Genomic DNA, 20,718 nt, shown 5'->3' on the forward strand with positions numbered 1-20,718 from the left:
CAAGAGGTCAATGTAGGCCATTTCACTTTCTCATCGTCGTGGCAACATAGTGTTATCAATTAGGAAAATAAAAGCCTATGGCACCCAGTATTTCCAGGCGGTCACCCATCCAAGTACTGACTGCGCTCTACGTTGCTTGACTTCGGTGATCGGACGAGAACCGGTATAGTCAACGTGATATGGCCGTAGACATAACAAGAGGTCAATGTAGGCCATTTCAATTTCTCATCGTCATGGCAACATAGTGTTATCAATTGTGAAAATAAAAGCCTACGGCACCCAGTATTCCCAGGCGGTCACCCATCCAAGTACTGACTGCGCTCTACGTTGCTTGACTTCGGTGATCGGACGAGAACCGGTATAGTCAACGTGATATGGCCGTAGACATAACAACAGGTCAATGTAGGCCATTTCACTTTCTCATCGTCGTGGCAACATAGTGTTATCAATTAGGAAAATAAAAGCCTATGGCACCCAGTATTTCCAGGCGGTCACCCATCCAAGTACTGACTGCGCTCTACGTTGCTTGACTTCGGTGGTCGGACGAGAACCGGTATAGTCAACGTGATATGGCCGTAGACATAACAACAGGTCAATGTAGGCCATTTCAATTTCTCATCGTCATGGCAACATAGTGTTATCAATTGTGAAAATAAAAGCCTACGGCACCCAGTATTCCCAGGCGGTCACCCATCCAAGTACTGACTGCGCTCTACGTTGCTTGACTTCGGTGATCGGACGAGAACCGGTATAGTCAACGTGATATGGCCGTAGACATAACAACAGGTCAATGTAGGCCATTTCACTTTCTCATCGTCGTGGCAACATAGTGTTATCAATTAGGAAAATAAAAGCCTACGGCACCCAGTATTCCCAGGCGGTCACCCATCCAAGTACTGACTGCGCTCTACGTTGCTTGACTTCGGTGATCGGACGAGAACCGGTATAGTCATCGTGATGTGGCCGTAGACATTCTAGGAGGTGAAATGTAGGCTACTTGTGTGGTAGGTTATGATGAGTGGATTTAATATATATATTATACATGAATGGATTTAATATATATTATGTTAATCTATATTTTACATATATATGTAGAAAATTCTAATACATAAAAACAAAGTAGTTATTTATTAATATATTCGATTTTCAAATCGCTTTCCTTGTGGCAAGACAATGTAGGCCATTTCAATTTCTCATCGTCGTGGCAACATAGTGTTATCAATTGTGAAAATAAAAGCCTACGGCACCCAGTATTCCCAGGCGGTCACCCATCCAAGTACTGACTGCGCTCTACGTTGCTTGACTTCGGTGATCGGACGAGAACCGCTATAGTCAACGTGATATGGCCGTAGACATAACAAGAGGTCAATGGAGGCCATTTCAATTTCTCATCGTCGTGGCAACATAGTGTTATCAATTGTGAAAATAAAAGCCTACGGCACCCAGTATTCCCAGGCGGTCATCCATCCAAGTACTGACTGCGCTCTACCTTGCTTGACTTCGGTGATCGGACGAGAACCGGTATAGTCAACGTGATATGGCCGTAGACATAACAAGAGGTCAATGGAGGCCATTTCAATTTCTCATCGTCGTGGCAACATAGTGTTATCAATTGTGAAAATAAAAGCCTACGGCACCCAGTATTCCCAGGCGGTCATCCATCCAAGTACTGACTGCGCTCTACCTTGCTTGACTTCGGTGATCGGACGAGAACCGGTAAGGTCAACGTGATATGGCCGTAGACATAACAAGAGGTCAATGGAGGCCATTTCAATTTCTCATCGTCGTGGCAACATAGTGTTATCAATTGTGAAAATAAAAGCCTACGGCACCCAGTATTCCCAGGCGGTCATCCATCCAAGTACTGACTGCGCTCTACGTTGCTTGACTTCGGTGATCGGACGAGAACCGGTATAGTCAACGTGATATGGCCGTAGACATAACAAGAGGTCAATGGAGGCCATTTCAATTTCTCATCGTCGTGGCAACATAGTGTTATCAATTGTGAAAATAAAAGCCTACGGCACCCAGTATTCCCAGGCGGTCATCCATCCAAGTACTGACTGCGCTCTACCTTGCTTGACTTCGGTGATCGGACGAGAACCGGTATAGTCAACGTGATATGGCCGTAGACATAACAAGAGGTCAATGGAGGCCATTTCAATTTCTCATCGTCGTGGCAACATAGTGTTATCAATTGTGAAAATAAAAGCCTACGGCACCCAGTATTCCCAGGCGGTCATCCATCCAAGTACTGACTGCGCTCTACGTTGCTTGACTTCGGTGATCGGACGAGAACCGGTATAGTCAACGTGATGTGGCCGTAGACATTACAAGAGGTGAAATGCAGGCTACTTGTGTGGTAGGTTATGATGAGTGGATTGAATATATATATTATACATGAATGGATTTAATATATATTATGTTAATCTATATTTTACATCTATATGTAGAAAATTTTAATACATAAAAACAAAGTAGTTATTTATTAATATATTCGATTTTAAAATCGCTTTCCTTGTGGCAAGACAATGTAGGCCATTTCAATTTCTCATCGTCGTGGCAACATAGTGTTATCAATTAGGAAAATAAAAGCCTACGGCACCCAGTATTCCCAGGCGGTCACCCATCCAAGTACAGACTGCGCTCTACGTTGCTTGACTTCGGTGATCGGACGAGAACCGGTATAGTCAACGTGATATGGCCGTAGACATAACAACAGGTCAATGTAGGCCATTTCACTTTCTCATCGTCGTGGCAACATAGTGTTATCAATTAGGAAAATAAAAGCCTACGGCACCCAGTATTTCCAGGCGGTCACCCATCCAAGTACTGACTGCGCTCTACGTTGCTTGACTTCGGTGATCGGACGAGAACCGGTATAGTCAACGTGATATGGCCGTAGACATAACAACAGGTCAATGTAGGCCATTTCAATTTCTCATCGTCATGGCAACATAGTGTTATCAATTGTGAAAATAAAAGCCTACGGCACCCAGTATTCCCAGGCGGTCACCCATCCAAGTACTGACTGCGCTCTACGTTGCTTGACTTCGGTGATCGGACGAGAACCGGTATAGTCAACGTGATATGGCCGTAGACATAACAAGAGGTCAATGTAGGCCATTTCACTTTCTCATCGTCGTGGCAACATAGTGTTATCAATTAGGAAAATAAAAGCCTACGGCACCCAGTATTCCCAGGCGGTCACCCATCCAAGTACTGACTGCGCTCTACGTTGCTTCACTTCGGTGATCGGACGAGAACCGGTATAGTCAACGTGATATGGCCGTAGACATAACAACAGGTCAATGAAGGCCATTTCAATTTTTCATCGTCGTGGCAACATAGTGTTATCAATTAGGAAAAAAAAAGCCTACGGCACCCAGTATTCCCAGGCGGTCACCCATCCGAGTACTGACTGCGCTCTACGTTGCTTGACTTACCTGATCGGACGAGAACCGGTATAGTCATCGTGATGTGGCCGTAGACATTCTAGGAGGTGAAATGTAGGCTACTTGTTTGGTAGGTTATGATGAGTGCACTTAATATATATATTATACATGAATGGATTTAATATATATTATGTTAATCTATATTTTACATATATATGTATAAAATGATCATATATAAAAACAATCGAGTTATTTACTAATATATTTGATTTTCAAATCGCTTTCCTTCTGTCAAGACACTTTCCTTGTGGCAAGACAATGTAGGCCATTTCAATTTCTCATCGTCGTGGCAACATAGTGTTATCAATTGTGAAAATAAAAGCCTACGGCACCCAGTATTCCCAGGCGGTCACCCATCCAAGTACTGACTGCGCTCTACGTTGCTTGACTTCGGTGATCGGACGAGAACCGGTATAGTCAACGTGATGTGGCCGTAGACATTACAAGAGGTGAAATGCAGGCTACTTGTGTGGTAGGTTATGATGAGTGGATTTAATATATATATTATACATGAATGGATTTAATATATATTATGTTAATCTATATTTTACATCTATATGTAGAAAATTTTAATACATAAAAACAAAGTAGTTATTTATTAATATATTCGATTTTCAAATCGCTTTCCTTGTGGCAAGACAATGTAGGCCATTTCAATTTCTCATCGTCGTGGCAACATAGTGTTATCAATTAGGAAAATAAAAGCCTACGGCACCCAGTATTCCCAGGCGGTCACCCATCCAAGTACAGACTGCGCTCTACGTTGCTTGACTTCGGTGATCGGACGAGAACCGGTATAGTCAACGTGATATGGCCGTAGACATAACAACAGGTCAATGTAGGCCATTTCACTTTCTCATCGTCGTGGCAACATAGTGTTATCAATTAGGAAAATAAAAGCCTACGGCACCCAGTATTTCCAGGCGGTCACCCATCCAAGTACTGACTGCGCTCTACGTTGCTTGACTTCGGTGATCGGACGAGAACCGGTATAGTCAACGTGATATGGCCGTAGACATAACAACAGGTCAATGTAGGCCATTTCAATTTCTCATCGTCATGGCAACATAGTGTTATCAATTGTGAAAATAAAAGCCTACGGCACCCAGTATTCCCAGGCGGTCACCCATCCAAGTACTGACTGCGCTCTACGTTGCTTGACTTCGGTGATCGGACGAGAACCGGTATAGTCAACGTGATATGGCCGTAGACATAACAAGAGGTCAATGTAGGCCATTTCACTTTCTCATCGTCGTGGCAACATAGTGTTATCAATTAGGAAAATAAAAGCCTACGGCACCCAGTATTCCCAGGCGGTCACCCATCCAAGTACTGACTGCGCTCTACGTTGCTTCACTTCGGTGATCGGACGAGAACCGGTATAGTCAACGTGATATGGCCGTAGACATAACAACAGGTCAATGAAGGCCATTTCAATTTTTCATCGTCGTGGCAACATAGTGTTATCAATTAGGAAAATAAAAGCCTACGGCACCCAGTATTCCCAGGCGGTCACCCATCCAAGTACTGACTGCGCTCTACGTTGCTTGACTTACCTGATCGGACGAGAACCGGTATAGTCATCGTGATGTGGCCGTAGACATTCTAGGAGGTGAAATGTAGGCTACTTGTTTGGTAGGTTATGATGAGTGCACTTAATATATATATTATACATGAATGGATTTAATATATATTATGTTAATCTATATTTTACATATATATGTATAAAATGATCATATATAAAAACAATCGAGTTATTTACTAATATATTTGATTTTCAAATCGCTTTCCTTCTGTCAAGACACTTTCCTTGTGGCAAGACAATGTAGGCCATTTCAATTTCTCATCGTCGTGGCAACATAGTGTTATCAATTGTGAAAATAAAAGCCTACGGCACCCAGTATTCCCAGGCGGTCACCCATCTAAGTACTGACTGCGCTCTACGTTGCTTGACTTCGGTGATCGGACGAGAACCGGTATAGTCAACGTGATATGGCCGTAGACATAACAACAGGTCAATGTAGGCCATTTCAATTTCTCATCGTCGTGGCAACATAGTGTTATCAATTGTGAAAATAAAAGCCTACGGCACCCAGTATTCCCAGGCGGTCACCCATCCAAGTACTGACTGCGCTCTACGTTGCTTGACTTCGGTGATCGGACGAGAACCGCTATAGTCAACGTGATATGGCCGTAGACATAACAAGAGGTCAATGGAGGCCATTTCAATTTCTCATCGTCGTGGCAACATAGTGTTATCAATTGTGAAAATAAAAGCCTACGGCACCCAGTATTCCCAGGCGGTCATCCATCCAAGTACTGACTGCGCTCTACCTTGCTTGACTTCGGTGATCGGACGAGAACCGGTATAGTCAACGTGATATGGCCGTAGACATAACAAGAGGTCAATGGAGGCCATTTCAATTTCTCATCGTCGTGGCAACATAGTGTTATCAATTAGGAAAATAAAAGCCTACGGCACCCAGTATTCCCAGGCGGTCATCCATCCAAGTACTGACTGCGCTCTACCTTGCTTGACTTCGGTGATCGGACGAGAACCGGTAAGGTCAACGTGATATGGCCGTAGACATAACAAGAGGTCAATGGAGGCCATTTCAATTTCTCATCGTCGTGGCAACATAGTGTTATCAATTGTGAAAATAAAAGCCTACGGCACCCAGTATTCCCAGGCGGTCATCCATCCAAGTACTGACTGCGCTCTACCTTGCTTGACTTCGGTGATCGGACGAGAACCGGTATAGTCAACGTGATATGGCCGTAGACATAACAAGAGGTCAATGGAGGCCATTTCAATTTCTCATCGTCGTGGCAACATAGTGTTATCAATTGTGAAAATAAAAGCCTACGGCACCCAGTATTCCCAGGCGGTCATCCATCCAAGTACTGACTGCGCTCTACGTTGCTTGACTTCGGTGATCGGACGAGAACCGGTATAGTCAACGTGATGTGGCCGTAGACATTACAAGAGGTGAAATGCAGGCTACTTGTGTGGTAGGTTATGATGAGTGGATTTAATATATATATATTATACATGAATGGATTTAATATATATTATGTTAATCTATATTTTACATCTATATGTAGAAAATTTTAATACATAAAAACAAAGTAGTTATTTATTAATATATTCGATTTTCAAATCGCTTTCCTTGTGGCAAGACAATGTAGGCCATTTCAATTTCTCATCGTCGTGGCAACATAGTGTTATCAATTCTGAAAATAAAAGCCTACGGCACCCAGTATTCCCAGGCGGTCATCCATCCAAGTACTGACTGCGCTCTACGTTGCTTGACTTCGGTGATCGGACGAGAACCGGTATAGTCAACGTGATGTGGCCGTAGACATTACAAGAGGTGAAATGCAGGCTACTTGTGTGGTAGGTTATGATGAGTGGATTTAATATATATATATTATACATGAATGGATTTAATATATATTATGTTAATCTATATTTTACATCTATATGTAGAAAATTTTAATACATAAAAACAAAGTAGTTATTTATTAATATATTCGATTTTCAAATCGCTTTCCTTGTGGCAAGACAATGTAGGCCATTTCAATTTCTCATCGTCGTGGCAACATAGTGTTATCAATTCTGAAAATAAAAGCCTACGGCACCCAGTATTCCCAGGCGGTCACCCATCCAAGTACAGACTGCGCTCTACGTTGCTTGACTTCGGTGATCGGACGAGAACCGGTATAGTCAACGTGATATGGCCGTAGACATAACAAGAGGTCAATGGAGGCCATTTGAATTTCTCATCGTCGTGGCAACATAGTGTTATCAATTAGGAAAATAAAAGCCTACGGCACCCAGTATTTCCAGGCGGTCACCCATCCAAGTACTGACTGCGCTCTACGTTGCTTGACTTCGGTGATCGGACGAGAACCGGTATAGTCAACGTGATGTGGCCGTAGACATTACAAGAGGTGAAATGCAGGCTACTTGTGTGGTAGGTTATGATGAGTGGATTTAATATATATATTATACATGAATGGATTTAATATATATTATGTTAATCTATATTTTACATATATATGTAGAAAATTCTAATACATAAAAACAAAGTAGTTATTTATTAATATATTCGATTTTCAAATCGCTTTCCTTGTGGCAAGACAATGTAGGCCATTTCAATTTCTCATCGTCGTGGCAACATAGTGTTATCAATTAGGAAAATAAAAGCCTACGGCACCCAGTATTCCCAGGCGGTCACCCATCCAAGTACTGACTGCGCTCTACGTTGCTTGACTTCGGTGATCGGACGAGAACCGGTATAGTCAACGTGATATGGCCGTAGACATAACAACAGGTCAATGTAGGCCATTTCAATTTCTCATCGTCTTGGCAACATAGTGTTATCAATTGTGAAAATAAAAGCCTACGGCACCCAGTATTTCCAGGCGGTCACCCATCCAAGTACTGACTGCGCTCTACGTTGCTTGACTTCGGTGATCGGACGAGAACCGGTATAGTCAACGTGATATGGCCGTAGACATAACAACAGGTCAATGTAGGCCATTTCAATTTTTCATCGTCGTGGCAACATAGTGTTATCAATTAGGAAAATAAAAGCCTACGGCACCCAGTATTTCCAGGCGGTCACCCATCCAAGTACTGACTGCGCTCTACGTTGCTTGACTTCGGTGATCGGACGAGAACCGGTATAGTCAACGTGATATGGCCGTAGACATAACAACAGGTCAATGTAGGCCATTTCAATTTCTCATCGTCTTGGCAACATAGTGTTATCAATTGTGAAAATAAAAGCCTACGGCACCCAGTATTTCCAGGCGGTCACCCATCCAAGTACTGACTGCGCTCTACGTTGCTTGACTTCGGTGATCGGACGAGAACCGGTATAGTCAACGTGATGTGGCCGTAGACATTACAAGAGGTGAAATGCAGGCTACTTGTGTGGTAGGTTATGATGAGTGGATTTAATATATATATTATACATGAATGGATTTAATATATATTATGTTAATCTATATTTTACATATATATGTAGAAAATTCTAATACATAAAAACAAAGTAGTTAATTATTAATATATTCGATTTTCAAATCGCTTTCCTTGTGGCAAGACAATGTAGGCCATTTCAATTTCTCATCGTCGTGGCAACATAGTGTTATCAATTAGGAAAATAAAAGCCTACGGCACCCAGTATTCCCAGGCGGTCACCCATCCAAGTACTGACTGCGCTCTACGTTGCTTGACTTCGGTGATCGGACGAGAACCGGTATAGTCAACGTGATATGGCCGTAGACATAACAACAGGTCAATGTAGGCCATTTCAATTTCTCATCGTCTTGGCAACATAGTGTTATCAATTGTGAAAATAAAAGCCTACGGCACCCAGTATTTCCAGGCGGTCACCCATCCAAGTACTGACTGCGCTCTACGTTGCTTGACTTCGGTGATCGGACGAGAACCGGTATAGTCAACGTGATATGGCCGTAGACATAACAAGAGGTCAATGTAGGCCATTTCAATTTTTCATCGTCGTGGCAACATAGTGTTATCAATTAGGAAAATAAAAGCCTACGGCACCCAGTATTTCCAGGCGGTCACCCATCCAAGTACTGACTGCGCTCTACGTTGCTTGACTTCGGTGATCGGACGAGAACCGGTATAGTCAACGTGATATGGCCGTAGACATAACAACAGGTCAATGTAGGCCATTTCAATTACTCATCGTCTTGGCAACATAGTGTTATCAATTGTGAAAATAAAAGCCTACGGCACCCAGTATTTCCAGGCGGTCACCCATCCAAGTACTGACTGCGCTCTACGTTGCTTGACTTCGGTGATCGGACGAGAACCGGTATAGTCAACGTGATATGGCCGTAGACATAACAACAGGTCAATGTAGGCCATTTCAATTTCTCATCGTCGTGGCAACATAGTGTTATCAATTGTGAAAATAAAAGCCTACGGCACCCAGTATTTCCAGGCGGTCACCCATCCAAGTACTGACTGCGCTCTACGTTGCTTGACTTCGGTGATCGGACGAGAACCGGTATAGTCAACGTGATATGGCCGTAGACATAACAACAGGTCAGTGTAGGCCATTTCAATTTCTCATCGTCTTGGCAACATAGTGTTATCAATTGTGAAAATAAAAGCCTACGGCACCCAGTATTTCCAGGCGGTCACCCATCCAAGTACTGACTGCGCTCTACGTTGCTTGACTTCGGTGATCGGACGAGAACCGGTATAGTCAACGTGATATGGCCGTAGACATAACAAGAGGTCAATGTAGGCCATTTCAATTTCTCATCGTCTTGGCAACATAGTGTTATCAATTGTGAAAATAAAAGCCTACGGCACCCAGTATTTCCAGGCGGTCACCCATCCAAGTACTGACTGCGCTCTACGTTGCTTGACTTCGGTGATCGGACGAGAACCGGTATAGTCAACGTGATATGGCCGTAGACATAACAACAGGTCAATGTAGGCCATTTCAATTTCTCATCGTCATGGCAACATAGTGTTATCAATTGTGAAAATAAAAGCCTACGGCACCCAGTATTCCCAGGCGGTCACCCATCCAAGTACTGACTGCGCTCTACGTTGCTTGACTTCGGTGATCGGACGAGAACCGGTATAGTCAACGTGATATGGCCGTAGACATAACAAGAGGTCAATGTAGGCCATTTCAATTTCTCATCGTCATGGCAACATAGTGTTATCAATTGTGAAAATAAAAGCCTACGGCACCCAGTATTCCCAGGCGGTCACCCATCCAAGTACTGACTGCGCTCTACGTTGCTTGACTTCGGTGATCGGACGAGAACCGGTATAGTCAACGTGATATGGCCGTAGACATAACAACAGGTCAATGAAGGCCATTTGAATTTTTCATCGTCGTGGCAACATAGTGTTATCAATTAGGAAAATAAAAGCCTACGGCACCCAGTATTCCCAGGCGGTCACCCATCCAAGTACTGACTGCGCTCTACGTTGCTTGACTTCGGTGATCGGACGAGAACCGGTATAGTCAACGTGATATGGCCGTAGACATAACAACAGGTCAATGAAGGCCATTTGAATTTTTCATCGTCGTGGCAACATAGTGTTATCAATTAGGAAAATAAAAGCCTACGGCACCCAGTATTCCCAGGCGGTCACCCATCCAAGTACTGACTGCGCTCTACGTTGCTTGACTTCGGTGATCGGACGAGAACCGGTATAGTCAACGTGATATAGCCGTAGACATAACAACAGGTCAATGAAGGCCATTTGAATTTTTCATCGTCGTGGCAACATAGTGTTATCAATTAGGAAAATAAAAGCCTACGGCACCCAGTATTCCCAGGCGGTCACCCATCCAAGTACTGACTGCGCTCTACGTTGCTTGACTTCGGTGATCGGACGAGAACCGGTATAGTCAACGTGATATGGCCGTAGACATAACAACAGGTCAATGTAGGCCATTTCACTTTCTCATCGTCGTGGCAACATAGTGTTATCAATTAGGAAAATAAAAGCCTACGGCACCCAGTATTCCCAGGCGGTCACCCAACCAAGTACTGACTGCGCTCTACGTTGCTTGACTTCGGTGATCGGACGAGAACCGGTATAGTCAACGTGATATGGCCGTAGACATAACAACAGGTCAATGAAGGCCATTTGAATTTTTCATCGTCGTGGCAACATAGTGTTATCAATTAGGAAAATAAAAGCCTACGGCACCCAGTATTCCCAGGCGGTCACCCATCCAAGTACTGACTGCGCTCTACGTTGCTTGACTTCGGTGATCGGACGAGAACCGGTATAGTCAACGTGATATGGCCGTAGACATAACAACAGGTCAATGAAGGCCATTTCAATTTTTCATCGTCGTGGCAACATAGTGTTATCAATTAGGAAAATAAAAGCCTACGGCACCCAGTATTCCCAGGCGGTCACCCATCCAAGTACTGACTGCGCTCTACGTTGCTTGACTTACCTGATCGGACGAGAACCGGTATAGTCATCGTGATGTGGCCGTAGACATTCTAGGAGGTGAAATGTAGGCTACTTGTTTGGTAGGTTATGATGAGTGCACTTAATATATATATTATACATGAATGGATTTAATATATATTATGTTAATCTATATTTTACATATATATGTATAAAATGATCATATATAAAAACAATCGAGTTATTTACTAATATATTTGATTTTCAAATCGCTTTCCTTCTGTCAAGACACTTTCCTTGTGGCAAGACAATGTAGGCCATTTCAATTTCTCATCGTCGTGGCAACATAGTGTTATCAATTGTGAAAATAAAAGCCTACGGCACCCAGTATTCCCAGGCGGTCACCCATCCAAGTACTGACTGCGCTCTACGTTGCTTGACTTCGGTGATCGGACGAGAACCGGTATAGTCAACGTGATATGGCCGTAGACATAACAAGAGGTCAATGTAGGCCATTTCAATTTTTCATCGTCGTGGCAACATAGTGTTATCAATTAGGAAAATAAAAGCCTACGGCACCCAGTAATCCCAGGCGGTCACCCATCCAAGTACTGACTGCGCTCTACCTTGCTTGACTTCGGTGATCGGACGAGAACCGGTATAGTCAACGTGATATGGCCGTAGACATAACAACAGGTCAATGGAGGCCATTTGAATTTCTCATCGTCGTGGCAACATAGTGTTATCAATTGTGAAAATAAAAGCCTACGGCACCCAGTATTCCCAGGCGGTCATCCATCCAAGTACTGACTGCGCTCTACGTTGCTTGACTTCGGTGATCGGACGAGAACCGGTATAGTCAACGTGATGTGGCCGTAGACATTACAAGAGGTGAAATGCAGGCTACTTGTGTGGTAGGTTATGATGAGTGGATTTAATATATATATTATACATGAATGGATTTAATATATATTATGTTAATCTATATTTTACATATATATGTAGAAAATTCTAATACATAAAAACAAAGTAGTTATTTATTAATATATTCGATTTTCAAATCGCTTTCCTTGTGGCAAGACAATGTAGGCCATTTCAATTTCTCATCGTCGTGGCAACATAGTGTTATCAATTAGGAAAATAAAAGCCTACGGCACCCAGTATTCCCAGGCGGTCACCCATCCAAGTACTGACTGCGCTCTACGTTGCTTGACTTACCTGATCGGACGAGAACCGGTATAGTCATCGTGATGTGGCCGTAGACATTCTAGGAGGTGAAATGTAGGCTACTTGTTTGGTAGGTTATGATGAGTGCACTTAATATATATATTATACATGAATGGATTTAATATATATTATGTTAATCTATATTTTACATATATATGTATAAAATGATCATATATAAAAACAATCGAGTTATTTACTAATATATTTGATTTTCAAATCGCTTTCCTTCTGTCAAGACACTTTCCTTGTGGCAAGACAATGTAGGCCATTTCAATTTCTCATCGTCGTGGCAACATAGTGTTATCAATTGTGAAAATAAAAGCCTACGGCACCCAGTATTCCCAGGCGGTCACCCATCCATGTACTGACTGCGCTCTACGTTGCTTGACTTCGGTGATCGGACGAGAACCGGTATAGTCAACGTGATATGGCCGTAGACATAACAAGAGGTCAATGTAGGCCATTTCAATTTTTCATCGTCGTGGCAACATAGTGTTATCAATTAGGAAAATAAAAGCCTACGGCACCCAGTAATCCCAGGCGGTCACCCATCCAAGTACTGACTGCGCTCTACCTTGCTTGACTTCGGTGATCGGACGAGAACCGGTATAGTCAACGTGATATGGCCGTAGACATAACAAGAGGTCAATGGAGGCCATTTGAATTTCTCATCGTCGTGGCAACATAGTGTTATCAATTGTGAAAATAAAAGCCTACGGCACCCAGTATTCCCAGGCGGTCATCCATCCAAGTACTGACTGCGCTCTACGTTGCTTGACTTCGGTGATCGGACGAGAACCGGTATAGTCAACGTGATGTGGCCGTAGACATTACAAGAGGTGAAATGCAGGCTACTTGTGTGGTAGGTTATGATGAGTGGATTTAATATATATATTATACATGAATGGATTTAATATATATTATGTTAATCTATATTTTACATATATATGTAGAAAATTCTAATACATAAAAACAAAGTAGTTATTTATTAATATATTCGATTTTCAAATCGCTTTCCTTGTGGCAAGACAATGTAGGCCATTTCAATTTCTCATCGTCGTGGCAACATAGTGTTATCAATTAGGAAAATAAAAGCCTACGGCACCCAGTATTCCCAGGCGGTCACCCATCCAAGTACTGACTGCGCTCTACGTTGCTTGACTTACCTGATCGGACGAGAACCGGTATAGTCATCGTGATGTGGCCGTAGACATTCTAGGAGGTGAAATGTAGGCTACTTGTTTGGTAGGTTATGATGAGTGCACTTAATATATATATTATACATGAATGGATTTAATATATATTATGTTAATCTATATTTTACATATATATGTATAAAATGATCATATATAAAAACAATCGAGTTATTTACTAATATATTTGATTTTCAAATCGCTTTCCTTCTGTCAAGACACTTTCCTTGTGGCAAGACAATGTAGGCCATTTCAATTTCTCATCGTCGTGGCAACATAGTGTTATCAATTGTGAAAATAAAAGCCTACGGCACCCAGTATTCCCAGGCGGTCACCCATCCAAGTACTGACTGCGCTCTACGTTGCTTGACTTCGGTGATCGGACGAGAACCGGTATAGTCAACGTGATATGGCCGTAGACATAACAAGAGGTCAATGTAGGCCATTTCAATTTTTCATCGTCGTGGCAACATAGTGTTATCAATTAGGAAAATAAAAGCCTACGGCACCCAGTAATCCCAGGCGGTCACCCATCCAAGTACTGACTGCGCTCTACCTTGCTTGACTTCGGTGATCGGACGAGAACCGGTATAGTCAACGTGATATGGCCGTAGACATAACAACAGGTCAATGGAGGCCATTTGAATTTCTCATCGTCGTGGCAACATAGTGTTATCAATTGTGAAAATAAAAGCCTACGGCACCCAGTATTCCCAGGCGGTCATCCATCCAAGTACTGACTGCGCTCTACGTTGCTTGACTTCGGTGATCGGACGAGAACCGGTATAGTCAACGTGATGTGGCCGTAGACATAACAACAGGTCAATGAAGGCCATTTGAATTTTTCATCGTCGTGGCAACATAGTGTTATCAATTAGGAAAATAAAAGCCTACGGCACCCAGTATTCCCAGGCGGTCACCCATCCAAGTACTGACTGCGCTCTACGTTGCTTCACTTCGGTGATCGGACGAGAACCGGTATAGTCAACGTGATATGGCCGTAGACATAACAACAGGTCAATGAAGGCCATTTCAATTTTTCATCGTCGTGGCAACATAGTGTTATCAATTAGGAAAATAAAAGCCTACGGCACCCAGTATTCCCAGGCGGTCACCCATCCAAGTACTGACTGCGCTCTACGTTGCTTGACTTACCTGATCGGACGAGAACCGGTATAGTCATCGTGATGTGGCCGTAGACATTCTAGGAGGTGAAATGTAGGCTACTTGTTTGGTAGGTTATGATGAGTGCACTTAATATATATATTATACATGAATGGATTTAATATATATTATGTTAATCTATATTTTACATATATATGTATAAAATGATCATTCATTCATTCATTCATTTATTTGTTTTTTCACATAAATATTACAATGTGAATGGAAGTCTTCTGAAAAGCCTATGCTGGCTTAACAAAACAGAAGACTCCCATGAAGAAAAGATAGAAAATAGTGAAAGTAATGTTAATAAGAATACATAAACGCTTCAATATGTGATCATATATAAAAACAATCGAGTTATTTACTAATATATTTGATTTTCAAATCGCTTTCCTTCTGTCAAGACACTTTCCTTGTGGCAAGACAATGTAGGCCATTTCAATTTCTCATCGTCGTGGCAACATAGTGTTATCAATTGTGAAAATAGAAGCCTACGGCACCCAGTATTCCCAGGCGGTCACCCATCCAAGTAGTGACTGCGCTCTACGTTGCTTGACTACGGTGATCGGACGAGAACCGGTATAGTCAACGTGATATGGCCGTAGACATAACAAGAGGTCAATGTAGGCCATTTCAATTTTTCATCGTCGTGGCAACATAGTGTTATCAATTAGGAAAATAAAAGCCTACGGCACCCAGTATTCCCAGGCGGTCACCCATCCAAGTACTGACTGCGCTCTACGTTGCTTGACTTCGGTGATCGGACGAGAACCGGTATAGTCAACGTGATATGGCCGTAGACATAACAAGAGGTCAATGAAGGCCATTTGAATTTCTCATCGTCGTGGCAACATAGTGTTATCAATTATGAAAATAAAAGCCTACGGCACCCAGTATTCCCAGGCGGTCACCCATCCAAGTACTGACTGCGCTCTACGTTGCTTGACTTCGGTGATCGGACGAGAACCGGTATAGTCAACGTGATATGTCCGTAGACATAACAAGAGGTCAATGTAGGCCACTTCAATTTTTCATCGTCGTGGCAACATAGTGTTATCAATTAGGAAAATAAAAGCCTACGGCACCCAGTATTCCCAGGCGGTCACCCATCCAAGTACTGACTGCGCTCTACGTTGCTTGACTTCGGTGATCGGACGAGAACCGGTATAGTCAACGTGATATGTCCGTAGACATAACAAGAGGTCAATGTAGGCCACTTCAATTTTTCATCGTCGTGGCAACATAGTGTTATCAATTAGGAAAATAAAAGCCTACGGCACCCAGTATTCCCAGGCGGTCACCTATCCAAGTACTGACTGCGCTCTACGTTGCTTGACTTACCTGATCGGACGAGAACCGGTATAGTCATCGTGATGTGGCCGTAGACATTCTAGGAGGTGAAATGTAGGCTACTTGTTTGGTAGGTTATGATGAGTGCACTTAATATATATATTATACATGAATGGATTTAATATATATTATGTTAATCTATATTTTACATATATATGTATAAAATGATCATATATAAAAACAATCGATTTATTTACTAATATATTTGATTTTCAAATCGCTTTCCTTCTGTCAAGACACTTTCCTTGTGGCAAGACAATGTAGGCCATTTCAATTTCTCATCGTCGTGGCAACATAGTGTTATCAATTGTGAAAATAAAAGCCTACGGCACCCAGTATTCCCAGGCGGTCACCCATCCATGTACTGACTGCGCTCTACGTTGCTTGACTTCGGTGATCGGACGAGAACCGGTATAGTCAACGTGATATGGCCGTAGACATAACAAGAGGTCAATGTAGGCCATTTCAATTTTTCATCGTCGTGGCAACATAGTGTTATCAATTAGGAAAATAAAAGCCTACGGCACCCAGTAATCCCAGGCGGTCACCCATCCAAGTACTGACTGCGCTCTACGTTGCTTGACTTCGGTGATCGGACGAGAACCGGTATAGTCAACGTGATATGTCCGTAGACATAACAAGAGGTCAATGTAGGCCACTTCAATTTTTCATCGTCGTGGCAACATAGTGTTATCAATTAGGAAAATAAAAGCCTACGGCACCCAGTATTCCCAGGCGGTCACCCATCCAAGTACTGACTGCGCTCTACGTTGCTTGACTTCGGTGATCGGACGAGAACCGGTATAGTCAACGTGATATGTCCGTAGACATAACAAGAGGTCAATGTAGGCCACTTCAATTTTTCATCGTCGTGGCAACATAGTGTTATCAATTAGGAAAATAAAAGCCTACGGCACCCAGTATTCCCAGGCGGTCACCTATCCAAGTACTGACTGCGCTCTACGTTGCTTGACTTACCTGATCGGACGAGAACCGGTATAGTCATCGTGATGTGGCCGTAGACATTCTAGGAGGTGAAATGTAGGCTACTTGTTTGGTAGGTTATGATGAGTGCACTTAATATATATATTATACATGAATGGATTTAATATATATTATGTTAATCTATATTTTACATATATATGTATAAAATGATCATATATAAAAACAATCGATTTATTTACTAATATATTTGATTTTCAAATCGCTTTCCTTCTGTCAAGACACTTTCCTTGTGGCAAGACAATGTAGGCCATTTCAATTTCTCATCGTCGTGGCAACATAGTGTTATCAATTGTGAAAATAAAAGCCTACGGCACCCAGTATTCCCAGGCGGTCACCCATCCATGTACTGACTGCGCTCTACGTTGCTTGACTTCGGTGATCGGACGAGAACCGGTATAGTCAACGTGATATGGCCGTAGACATAACAAGAGGTCAATGTAGGCCATTTCAATTTTTCATCGTCGTGGCAACATAGTGTTATCAATTAGGAAAATAAAAGCCTACGGCACCCAGTAATCCCAGGCGGTCACCCATCCAAGTACTGACTGCGCTCTACCTTGCTTGACTTCGGTGATCGGACGAGAACCGGTATAGTCAACGTGATATGGCCGTAGACATAACAACAGGTCAATGGAGGCCATTTGAATTTCTCATCGTCGTGGCAACATAGTGTTATCAATTGTGAAAATAAAAGCCTACGGCACCCAGTATTCCCAGGCGGTCATCCATCCAAGTACTGACTGCGCTCTACGTTGCTTGACTTCGGTGATCGGACGAGAACCGGTATAGTCAACGTGATGTGGCCGTAGACATTACAAGAGGTGAAATGCAGGCTACTTGTGTGGTAGGTTATGATGAGTGGATTTAATATATATATTATACATGAATGGATTTAATATATATTATGTTAATCTATATTTTACATATATATGTAGAAAATTCTAATACATAAAAACAAAGTAGTTATTTATTAATATATTCGATTTTCAAATCGCTTTCCTTGTGGCAAGACAATGTAGGCCATTTCAATTTCTCATCGTCGTGGCAACATAGTGTTATCAATTAGGAAAATAAAAGCCTACGGCACCCAGTATTCCCAGGCGGTCACCCATCCAAGTACTGACTGCGCTCTACGTTGCTTGACTTACCTGATCGGACGAGAACCGGTATAGTCATCGTGATGTGGCCGTAGACATTCTAGGAGGTGAAATGTAGGCTACTTGTTTGGTAGGTTATGATGAGTGCACTTAATATATATATTATACATGAATGGATTTAATATATATTATGTTAATCTATATTTTACATATATATGTATAAAATGATCATATATAAAAACAATCGAGTTATTTACTAATATATTTGATTTTCAAATCGCTTTCCTTCTGTCAAGACACTTTCCTTGTGGCAAGACAATGTAGGCCATTTCAATTTCTCATCGTCGTGGCAACATAGTGTTATCAATTGTGAAAATAAAAGCCTACGGCACCCAGTATTCCCAGGCGGTCACCCATCCAAGTACTGACTGCGCTCTACGTTGCTTGACTTCGGTGATCGGACGAGAACCGGTATAGTCAACGTGATATGGCCGTAGACATAACAAGAGGTCAATGTAGGCCATTTCAATTTTTCATCGTCGTGGCAACATAGTGTTATCAATTAGGAAAATAAAAGCCTACGGCACCCAGTAATCCCAGGCGGTCACCCATCCAAGTACTGACTGCGCTCTACCTTGCTTGACTTCGGTGATCGGACGAGAACCGGTATAGTCAACGTGATATGGCCGTAGACATAACAACAGGTCAATGGAGGCCATTTGAATTTCTCATCGTCGTGGCAACATAGTGTTATCAATTGTGAAAATAAAAGCCTACGGCACCCAGTATTCCCAGGCGGTCATCCATCCAAGTACTGACTGCGCTCTACGTTGCTTGACTTCGGTGATCGGACGAGAACCGGTATAGTCAACGTGATGTGGCCGTAGACATAACAACAGGTCAATGAAGGCCATTTGAATTTTTCATCGTCGTGGCAACATAGTGTTATCAATTAGGAAAATAAAAGCCTACGGCACCCAGTATTCCCAGGCGGTCACCCATCCAAGTACTGACTGCGCTCTACGTTGCTTCACTTCGGTGATCGGACGAGAACCGGTATAGTCAACGTGATATGGCCGTAGACATAACAACAGGTCAATGAAGGCCATTTCAATTTTTCATCGTCGTGGCAACATAGTGTTATCAATTAGGAAAATAAAAGCCTACGGCACCCAGTATTCCCAGGCGGTCACCCATCCAAGTACTGACTGCGCTCTACGTTGCTTGACTTACCTGATCGGACGAGAACCGGTATAGTCATCGTGATGTGGCCGTAGACATTCTAGGAGGTGAAATGTAGGCTACTTGTTTGGTAGGTTATGATGAGTGCACTTAATATATATATTATACATGAATGGATTTAATATATATTATGTTAATCTATATTTTACATATATATGTATAAAATGATCATTCATTCATTCATTCATTTATTTGTTTTTTCACATAAATATTACAATGTGAATGGAAGTCTTCTGAAAAGCCTATGCTGGCTTAACAAAACAGAAGACTCCCATGAAGAAAAGATAGAAAATAGTGAAAGTAATGTTAATAAGAATACATAAACGCTTCAATATGTGATCATATATAAAAACAATCGAGTTATTTACTAATATATTTGATTTTCAAATCGCTTTCCTTCTGTCAAGACACTTTCCTTGTGTCAAGACAATGTAGGCCATTTCAATTTCTCATCGTCGTGGCAACATAGTGTTATCAATTGTGAAAATAGAAGCCTACGGCACCCAGTATTCCCAGGCGGTCACCCATCCAAGTAGTGACTGCGCTCTACGTTGCTTGACTACGGTGATCGGACGAGAACCGGTATAGTCAACGTGATATGGCCGTAGACATAACAAGAGGTCAATGTAGGCCATTTCAATTTTTCATCGTCGTGGCAACATAGTGTTATCAATTAGGAAAATAAAAGCCTACGGCACCCAGTATTCCCAGGCGGTCACCCATCCAAGTACTGACTGCGCTCTACGTTGCTTGACTTCGGTGATCGGACGAGAACCGGTATAGTCAACGTGATATGGCCGTAGACATAACAAGAGGTCAATGAAGGCCATTTGAATTTCTCATCGTCGTGGCAACATAGTGTTATCAATTATGAAAATAAAAGCCTACGGCACCCAGTATTCCCAGGCGGTCACCCATCCAAGTACTGACTGCGCTCTACGTTGCTTGACTTCGGTGATCGGACGAGAACCGGTATAGTCAACGTGATATGTCCGTAGACATAACAAGAGGTCAATGTAGGCCACTTCAATTTTTCATCGTCGTGG

General features: G+C 42.4%; 47 non-coding genes and 37 pseudogenes across 47 annotated transcripts; all 84 read right to left on the bottom strand.

Moving 5' to 3' along the window:
• Positions 1-72: 72 nt before the first annotated feature.
• Positions 73-191, bottom strand: LOC139956815 (5S ribosomal RNA; annotated as a pseudogene).
• Positions 192-267: 76 nt separating this feature from the next.
• On the bottom strand, positions 268-386 carry LOC139958084 (5S ribosomal RNA). Its single transcript, XR_011789733.1, has one exon. It is a non-coding gene; the product is annotated as a 5S ribosomal RNA (ribosomal RNA).
• Positions 387-462: 76 nt separating this feature from the next.
• LOC139956934 (5S ribosomal RNA) lies at positions 463-581 on the bottom strand (annotated as a pseudogene).
• A 76-nt stretch (positions 582-657) lies between these two features.
• LOC139958085 (5S ribosomal RNA) lies at positions 658-776 on the bottom strand. The gene has a single exon (XR_011789734.1). It is a non-coding gene; the product is annotated as a 5S ribosomal RNA (ribosomal RNA).
• Positions 777-852: 76 nt separating this feature from the next.
• LOC139956439 (5S ribosomal RNA) lies at positions 853-971 on the bottom strand (annotated as a pseudogene).
• A 264-nt stretch (positions 972-1,235) lies between these two features.
• LOC139955916 (5S ribosomal RNA) lies at positions 1,236-1,354 on the bottom strand. The gene has a single exon (XR_011789143.1). It is a non-coding gene; the product is annotated as a 5S ribosomal RNA (ribosomal RNA).
• Positions 1,355-1,430: 76 nt separating this feature from the next.
• LOC139956468 (5S ribosomal RNA) lies at positions 1,431-1,549 on the bottom strand (annotated as a pseudogene).
• A 76-nt stretch (positions 1,550-1,625) lies between these two features.
• On the bottom strand, positions 1,626-1,744 carry LOC139956865 (5S ribosomal RNA; annotated as a pseudogene).
• A 76-nt stretch (positions 1,745-1,820) lies between these two features.
• On the bottom strand, positions 1,821-1,939 carry LOC139955563 (5S ribosomal RNA). Its single transcript, XR_011788800.1, has one exon. It is a non-coding gene; the product is annotated as a 5S ribosomal RNA (ribosomal RNA).
• A 76-nt stretch (positions 1,940-2,015) lies between these two features.
• On the bottom strand, positions 2,016-2,134 carry LOC139956469 (5S ribosomal RNA; annotated as a pseudogene).
• A 76-nt stretch (positions 2,135-2,210) lies between these two features.
• LOC139956148 (5S ribosomal RNA) lies at positions 2,211-2,329 on the bottom strand (annotated as a pseudogene).
• A 264-nt stretch (positions 2,330-2,593) lies between these two features.
• LOC139955246 (5S ribosomal RNA) lies at positions 2,594-2,712 on the bottom strand. Its single transcript, XR_011788491.1, has one exon. It is a non-coding gene; the product is annotated as a 5S ribosomal RNA (ribosomal RNA).
• Positions 2,713-2,788: 76 nt separating this feature from the next.
• Positions 2,789-2,907, bottom strand: LOC139955829 (5S ribosomal RNA). The gene has a single exon (XR_011789056.1). It is a non-coding gene; the product is annotated as a 5S ribosomal RNA (ribosomal RNA).
• Positions 2,908-2,983: 76 nt separating this feature from the next.
• On the bottom strand, positions 2,984-3,102 carry LOC139958087 (5S ribosomal RNA). Its single transcript, XR_011789736.1, has one exon. It is a non-coding gene; the product is annotated as a 5S ribosomal RNA (ribosomal RNA).
• A 76-nt stretch (positions 3,103-3,178) lies between these two features.
• LOC139956336 (5S ribosomal RNA) lies at positions 3,179-3,297 on the bottom strand. Its single transcript, XR_011789366.1, has one exon. It is a non-coding gene; the product is annotated as a 5S ribosomal RNA (ribosomal RNA).
• A 76-nt stretch (positions 3,298-3,373) lies between these two features.
• On the bottom strand, positions 3,374-3,492 carry LOC139957694 (5S ribosomal RNA; annotated as a pseudogene).
• A 283-nt stretch (positions 3,493-3,775) lies between these two features.
• LOC139955506 (5S ribosomal RNA) lies at positions 3,776-3,894 on the bottom strand. The gene has a single exon (XR_011788745.1). It is a non-coding gene; the product is annotated as a 5S ribosomal RNA (ribosomal RNA).
• Positions 3,895-4,158: 264 nt separating this feature from the next.
• Positions 4,159-4,277, bottom strand: LOC139955247 (5S ribosomal RNA). The gene has a single exon (XR_011788493.1). It is a non-coding gene; the product is annotated as a 5S ribosomal RNA (ribosomal RNA).
• Positions 4,278-4,353: 76 nt separating this feature from the next.
• LOC139955830 (5S ribosomal RNA) lies at positions 4,354-4,472 on the bottom strand. The gene has a single exon (XR_011789057.1). It is a non-coding gene; the product is annotated as a 5S ribosomal RNA (ribosomal RNA).
• A 76-nt stretch (positions 4,473-4,548) lies between these two features.
• LOC139958088 (5S ribosomal RNA) lies at positions 4,549-4,667 on the bottom strand. Its single transcript, XR_011789737.1, has one exon. It is a non-coding gene; the product is annotated as a 5S ribosomal RNA (ribosomal RNA).
• Positions 4,668-4,743: 76 nt separating this feature from the next.
• Positions 4,744-4,862, bottom strand: LOC139956349 (5S ribosomal RNA). Its single transcript, XR_011789368.1, has one exon. It is a non-coding gene; the product is annotated as a 5S ribosomal RNA (ribosomal RNA).
• A 76-nt stretch (positions 4,863-4,938) lies between these two features.
• Positions 4,939-5,057, bottom strand: LOC139957664 (5S ribosomal RNA; annotated as a pseudogene).
• A 283-nt stretch (positions 5,058-5,340) lies between these two features.
• LOC139955087 (5S ribosomal RNA) lies at positions 5,341-5,459 on the bottom strand. Its single transcript, XR_011788338.1, has one exon. It is a non-coding gene; the product is annotated as a 5S ribosomal RNA (ribosomal RNA).
• Positions 5,460-5,535: 76 nt separating this feature from the next.
• LOC139955918 (5S ribosomal RNA) lies at positions 5,536-5,654 on the bottom strand. The gene has a single exon (XR_011789145.1). It is a non-coding gene; the product is annotated as a 5S ribosomal RNA (ribosomal RNA).
• Positions 5,655-5,730: 76 nt separating this feature from the next.
• LOC139956470 (5S ribosomal RNA) lies at positions 5,731-5,849 on the bottom strand (annotated as a pseudogene).
• Positions 5,850-5,925: 76 nt separating this feature from the next.
• On the bottom strand, positions 5,926-6,044 carry LOC139956866 (5S ribosomal RNA; annotated as a pseudogene).
• Positions 6,045-6,120: 76 nt separating this feature from the next.
• LOC139956471 (5S ribosomal RNA) lies at positions 6,121-6,239 on the bottom strand (annotated as a pseudogene).
• A 76-nt stretch (positions 6,240-6,315) lies between these two features.
• LOC139956149 (5S ribosomal RNA) lies at positions 6,316-6,434 on the bottom strand (annotated as a pseudogene).
• Positions 6,435-6,700: 266 nt separating this feature from the next.
• On the bottom strand, positions 6,701-6,819 carry LOC139956150 (5S ribosomal RNA; annotated as a pseudogene).
• Positions 6,820-7,085: 266 nt separating this feature from the next.
• Positions 7,086-7,204, bottom strand: LOC139955248 (5S ribosomal RNA). Its single transcript, XR_011788494.1, has one exon. It is a non-coding gene; the product is annotated as a 5S ribosomal RNA (ribosomal RNA).
• A 76-nt stretch (positions 7,205-7,280) lies between these two features.
• LOC139956655 (5S ribosomal RNA) lies at positions 7,281-7,399 on the bottom strand (annotated as a pseudogene).
• A 264-nt stretch (positions 7,400-7,663) lies between these two features.
• On the bottom strand, positions 7,664-7,782 carry LOC139958090 (5S ribosomal RNA). The gene has a single exon (XR_011789738.1). It is a non-coding gene; the product is annotated as a 5S ribosomal RNA (ribosomal RNA).
• Positions 7,783-7,858: 76 nt separating this feature from the next.
• LOC139955831 (5S ribosomal RNA) lies at positions 7,859-7,977 on the bottom strand. Its single transcript, XR_011789058.1, has one exon. It is a non-coding gene; the product is annotated as a 5S ribosomal RNA (ribosomal RNA).
• A 76-nt stretch (positions 7,978-8,053) lies between these two features.
• LOC139955832 (5S ribosomal RNA) lies at positions 8,054-8,172 on the bottom strand. Its single transcript, XR_011789059.1, has one exon. It is a non-coding gene; the product is annotated as a 5S ribosomal RNA (ribosomal RNA).
• Positions 8,173-8,248: 76 nt separating this feature from the next.
• On the bottom strand, positions 8,249-8,367 carry LOC139956656 (5S ribosomal RNA; annotated as a pseudogene).
• A 264-nt stretch (positions 8,368-8,631) lies between these two features.
• LOC139958091 (5S ribosomal RNA) lies at positions 8,632-8,750 on the bottom strand. Its single transcript, XR_011789739.1, has one exon. It is a non-coding gene; the product is annotated as a 5S ribosomal RNA (ribosomal RNA).
• A 76-nt stretch (positions 8,751-8,826) lies between these two features.
• LOC139955833 (5S ribosomal RNA) lies at positions 8,827-8,945 on the bottom strand. Its single transcript, XR_011789060.1, has one exon. It is a non-coding gene; the product is annotated as a 5S ribosomal RNA (ribosomal RNA).
• Positions 8,946-9,021: 76 nt separating this feature from the next.
• LOC139955835 (5S ribosomal RNA) lies at positions 9,022-9,140 on the bottom strand. The gene has a single exon (XR_011789062.1). It is a non-coding gene; the product is annotated as a 5S ribosomal RNA (ribosomal RNA).
• A 76-nt stretch (positions 9,141-9,216) lies between these two features.
• Positions 9,217-9,335, bottom strand: LOC139955837 (5S ribosomal RNA). Its single transcript, XR_011789063.1, has one exon. It is a non-coding gene; the product is annotated as a 5S ribosomal RNA (ribosomal RNA).
• A 76-nt stretch (positions 9,336-9,411) lies between these two features.
• On the bottom strand, positions 9,412-9,530 carry LOC139955838 (5S ribosomal RNA). The gene has a single exon (XR_011789064.1). It is a non-coding gene; the product is annotated as a 5S ribosomal RNA (ribosomal RNA).
• A 76-nt stretch (positions 9,531-9,606) lies between these two features.
• LOC139955839 (5S ribosomal RNA) lies at positions 9,607-9,725 on the bottom strand. The gene has a single exon (XR_011789065.1). It is a non-coding gene; the product is annotated as a 5S ribosomal RNA (ribosomal RNA).
• A 76-nt stretch (positions 9,726-9,801) lies between these two features.
• Positions 9,802-9,920, bottom strand: LOC139955840 (5S ribosomal RNA). The gene has a single exon (XR_011789066.1). It is a non-coding gene; the product is annotated as a 5S ribosomal RNA (ribosomal RNA).
• Positions 9,921-9,996: 76 nt separating this feature from the next.
• LOC139958092 (5S ribosomal RNA) lies at positions 9,997-10,115 on the bottom strand. Its single transcript, XR_011789740.1, has one exon. It is a non-coding gene; the product is annotated as a 5S ribosomal RNA (ribosomal RNA).
• A 76-nt stretch (positions 10,116-10,191) lies between these two features.
• Positions 10,192-10,310, bottom strand: LOC139958093 (5S ribosomal RNA). Its single transcript, XR_011789741.1, has one exon. It is a non-coding gene; the product is annotated as a 5S ribosomal RNA (ribosomal RNA).
• Positions 10,311-10,386: 76 nt separating this feature from the next.
• LOC139958094 (5S ribosomal RNA) lies at positions 10,387-10,505 on the bottom strand. The gene has a single exon (XR_011789742.1). It is a non-coding gene; the product is annotated as a 5S ribosomal RNA (ribosomal RNA).
• Positions 10,506-10,581: 76 nt separating this feature from the next.
• LOC139955137 (5S ribosomal RNA) lies at positions 10,582-10,700 on the bottom strand. The gene has a single exon (XR_011788390.1). It is a non-coding gene; the product is annotated as a 5S ribosomal RNA (ribosomal RNA).
• A 76-nt stretch (positions 10,701-10,776) lies between these two features.
• LOC139958095 (5S ribosomal RNA) lies at positions 10,777-10,895 on the bottom strand. The gene has a single exon (XR_011789743.1). It is a non-coding gene; the product is annotated as a 5S ribosomal RNA (ribosomal RNA).
• A 76-nt stretch (positions 10,896-10,971) lies between these two features.
• On the bottom strand, positions 10,972-11,090 carry LOC139955126 (5S ribosomal RNA). The gene has a single exon (XR_011788379.1). It is a non-coding gene; the product is annotated as a 5S ribosomal RNA (ribosomal RNA).
• Positions 11,091-11,166: 76 nt separating this feature from the next.
• LOC139958096 (5S ribosomal RNA) lies at positions 11,167-11,285 on the bottom strand. The gene has a single exon (XR_011789744.1). It is a non-coding gene; the product is annotated as a 5S ribosomal RNA (ribosomal RNA).
• A 76-nt stretch (positions 11,286-11,361) lies between these two features.
• LOC139957665 (5S ribosomal RNA) lies at positions 11,362-11,480 on the bottom strand (annotated as a pseudogene).
• Positions 11,481-11,763: 283 nt separating this feature from the next.
• On the bottom strand, positions 11,764-11,882 carry LOC139958097 (5S ribosomal RNA). The gene has a single exon (XR_011789745.1). It is a non-coding gene; the product is annotated as a 5S ribosomal RNA (ribosomal RNA).
• Positions 11,883-11,958: 76 nt separating this feature from the next.
• LOC139956852 (5S ribosomal RNA) lies at positions 11,959-12,077 on the bottom strand (annotated as a pseudogene).
• Positions 12,078-12,153: 76 nt separating this feature from the next.
• On the bottom strand, positions 12,154-12,272 carry LOC139956151 (5S ribosomal RNA; annotated as a pseudogene).
• Positions 12,273-12,536: 264 nt separating this feature from the next.
• LOC139957666 (5S ribosomal RNA) lies at positions 12,537-12,655 on the bottom strand (annotated as a pseudogene).
• Positions 12,656-12,938: 283 nt separating this feature from the next.
• Positions 12,939-13,057, bottom strand: LOC139955753 (5S ribosomal RNA). The gene has a single exon (XR_011788983.1). It is a non-coding gene; the product is annotated as a 5S ribosomal RNA (ribosomal RNA).
• Positions 13,058-13,133: 76 nt separating this feature from the next.
• On the bottom strand, positions 13,134-13,252 carry LOC139956853 (5S ribosomal RNA; annotated as a pseudogene).
• A 76-nt stretch (positions 13,253-13,328) lies between these two features.
• LOC139956152 (5S ribosomal RNA) lies at positions 13,329-13,447 on the bottom strand (annotated as a pseudogene).
• A 264-nt stretch (positions 13,448-13,711) lies between these two features.
• LOC139957668 (5S ribosomal RNA) lies at positions 13,712-13,830 on the bottom strand (annotated as a pseudogene).
• A 283-nt stretch (positions 13,831-14,113) lies between these two features.
• LOC139958099 (5S ribosomal RNA) lies at positions 14,114-14,232 on the bottom strand. Its single transcript, XR_011789747.1, has one exon. It is a non-coding gene; the product is annotated as a 5S ribosomal RNA (ribosomal RNA).
• Positions 14,233-14,308: 76 nt separating this feature from the next.
• Positions 14,309-14,427, bottom strand: LOC139956854 (5S ribosomal RNA; annotated as a pseudogene).
• Positions 14,428-14,503: 76 nt separating this feature from the next.
• On the bottom strand, positions 14,504-14,622 carry LOC139956153 (5S ribosomal RNA; annotated as a pseudogene).
• A 76-nt stretch (positions 14,623-14,698) lies between these two features.
• Positions 14,699-14,817, bottom strand: LOC139956360 (5S ribosomal RNA). The gene has a single exon (XR_011789369.1). It is a non-coding gene; the product is annotated as a 5S ribosomal RNA (ribosomal RNA).
• Positions 14,818-14,893: 76 nt separating this feature from the next.
• On the bottom strand, positions 14,894-15,012 carry LOC139957669 (5S ribosomal RNA; annotated as a pseudogene).
• Positions 15,013-15,466: 454 nt separating this feature from the next.
• LOC139956534 (5S ribosomal RNA) lies at positions 15,467-15,585 on the bottom strand (annotated as a pseudogene).
• Positions 15,586-15,661: 76 nt separating this feature from the next.
• Positions 15,662-15,780, bottom strand: LOC139958101 (5S ribosomal RNA). The gene has a single exon (XR_011789748.1). It is a non-coding gene; the product is annotated as a 5S ribosomal RNA (ribosomal RNA).
• A 76-nt stretch (positions 15,781-15,856) lies between these two features.
• Positions 15,857-15,975, bottom strand: LOC139955892 (5S ribosomal RNA). The gene has a single exon (XR_011789119.1). It is a non-coding gene; the product is annotated as a 5S ribosomal RNA (ribosomal RNA).
• A 76-nt stretch (positions 15,976-16,051) lies between these two features.
• Positions 16,052-16,170, bottom strand: LOC139955893 (5S ribosomal RNA). The gene has a single exon (XR_011789120.1). It is a non-coding gene; the product is annotated as a 5S ribosomal RNA (ribosomal RNA).
• Positions 16,171-16,246: 76 nt separating this feature from the next.
• LOC139957741 (5S ribosomal RNA) lies at positions 16,247-16,365 on the bottom strand (annotated as a pseudogene).
• A 283-nt stretch (positions 16,366-16,648) lies between these two features.
• Positions 16,649-16,767, bottom strand: LOC139955754 (5S ribosomal RNA). Its single transcript, XR_011788984.1, has one exon. It is a non-coding gene; the product is annotated as a 5S ribosomal RNA (ribosomal RNA).
• A 76-nt stretch (positions 16,768-16,843) lies between these two features.
• Positions 16,844-16,962, bottom strand: LOC139957035 (5S ribosomal RNA; annotated as a pseudogene).
• Positions 16,963-17,038: 76 nt separating this feature from the next.
• Positions 17,039-17,157, bottom strand: LOC139955895 (5S ribosomal RNA). The gene has a single exon (XR_011789122.1). It is a non-coding gene; the product is annotated as a 5S ribosomal RNA (ribosomal RNA).
• Positions 17,158-17,233: 76 nt separating this feature from the next.
• On the bottom strand, positions 17,234-17,352 carry LOC139957742 (5S ribosomal RNA; annotated as a pseudogene).
• Positions 17,353-17,635: 283 nt separating this feature from the next.
• On the bottom strand, positions 17,636-17,754 carry LOC139955755 (5S ribosomal RNA). The gene has a single exon (XR_011788985.1). It is a non-coding gene; the product is annotated as a 5S ribosomal RNA (ribosomal RNA).
• Positions 17,755-17,830: 76 nt separating this feature from the next.
• On the bottom strand, positions 17,831-17,949 carry LOC139956855 (5S ribosomal RNA; annotated as a pseudogene).
• Positions 17,950-18,025: 76 nt separating this feature from the next.
• LOC139956154 (5S ribosomal RNA) lies at positions 18,026-18,144 on the bottom strand (annotated as a pseudogene).
• Positions 18,145-18,408: 264 nt separating this feature from the next.
• Positions 18,409-18,527, bottom strand: LOC139957670 (5S ribosomal RNA; annotated as a pseudogene).
• Positions 18,528-18,810: 283 nt separating this feature from the next.
• Positions 18,811-18,929, bottom strand: LOC139958102 (5S ribosomal RNA). The gene has a single exon (XR_011789749.1). It is a non-coding gene; the product is annotated as a 5S ribosomal RNA (ribosomal RNA).
• Positions 18,930-19,005: 76 nt separating this feature from the next.
• Positions 19,006-19,124, bottom strand: LOC139956856 (5S ribosomal RNA; annotated as a pseudogene).
• A 76-nt stretch (positions 19,125-19,200) lies between these two features.
• Positions 19,201-19,319, bottom strand: LOC139956155 (5S ribosomal RNA; annotated as a pseudogene).
• A 76-nt stretch (positions 19,320-19,395) lies between these two features.
• Positions 19,396-19,514, bottom strand: LOC139956373 (5S ribosomal RNA). Its single transcript, XR_011789371.1, has one exon. It is a non-coding gene; the product is annotated as a 5S ribosomal RNA (ribosomal RNA).
• Positions 19,515-19,590: 76 nt separating this feature from the next.
• On the bottom strand, positions 19,591-19,709 carry LOC139957671 (5S ribosomal RNA; annotated as a pseudogene).
• A 454-nt stretch (positions 19,710-20,163) lies between these two features.
• Positions 20,164-20,282, bottom strand: LOC139956535 (5S ribosomal RNA; annotated as a pseudogene).
• A 76-nt stretch (positions 20,283-20,358) lies between these two features.
• LOC139958103 (5S ribosomal RNA) lies at positions 20,359-20,477 on the bottom strand. The gene has a single exon (XR_011789750.1). It is a non-coding gene; the product is annotated as a 5S ribosomal RNA (ribosomal RNA).
• A 76-nt stretch (positions 20,478-20,553) lies between these two features.
• Positions 20,554-20,672, bottom strand: LOC139955896 (5S ribosomal RNA). The gene has a single exon (XR_011789123.1). It is a non-coding gene; the product is annotated as a 5S ribosomal RNA (ribosomal RNA).
• Positions 20,673-20,718: the final 46 nt, after the last annotated feature.

This window comes from Apostichopus japonicus, chromosome 17 (genome assembly GCF_037975245.1).
Source record: "Apostichopus japonicus isolate 1M-3 chromosome 17, ASM3797524v1, whole genome shotgun sequence".
In the NCBI taxonomy this organism is placed as follows: domain Eukaryota; kingdom Metazoa; phylum Echinodermata; class Holothuroidea; order Aspidochirotida; family Stichopodidae; genus Apostichopus; species Apostichopus japonicus.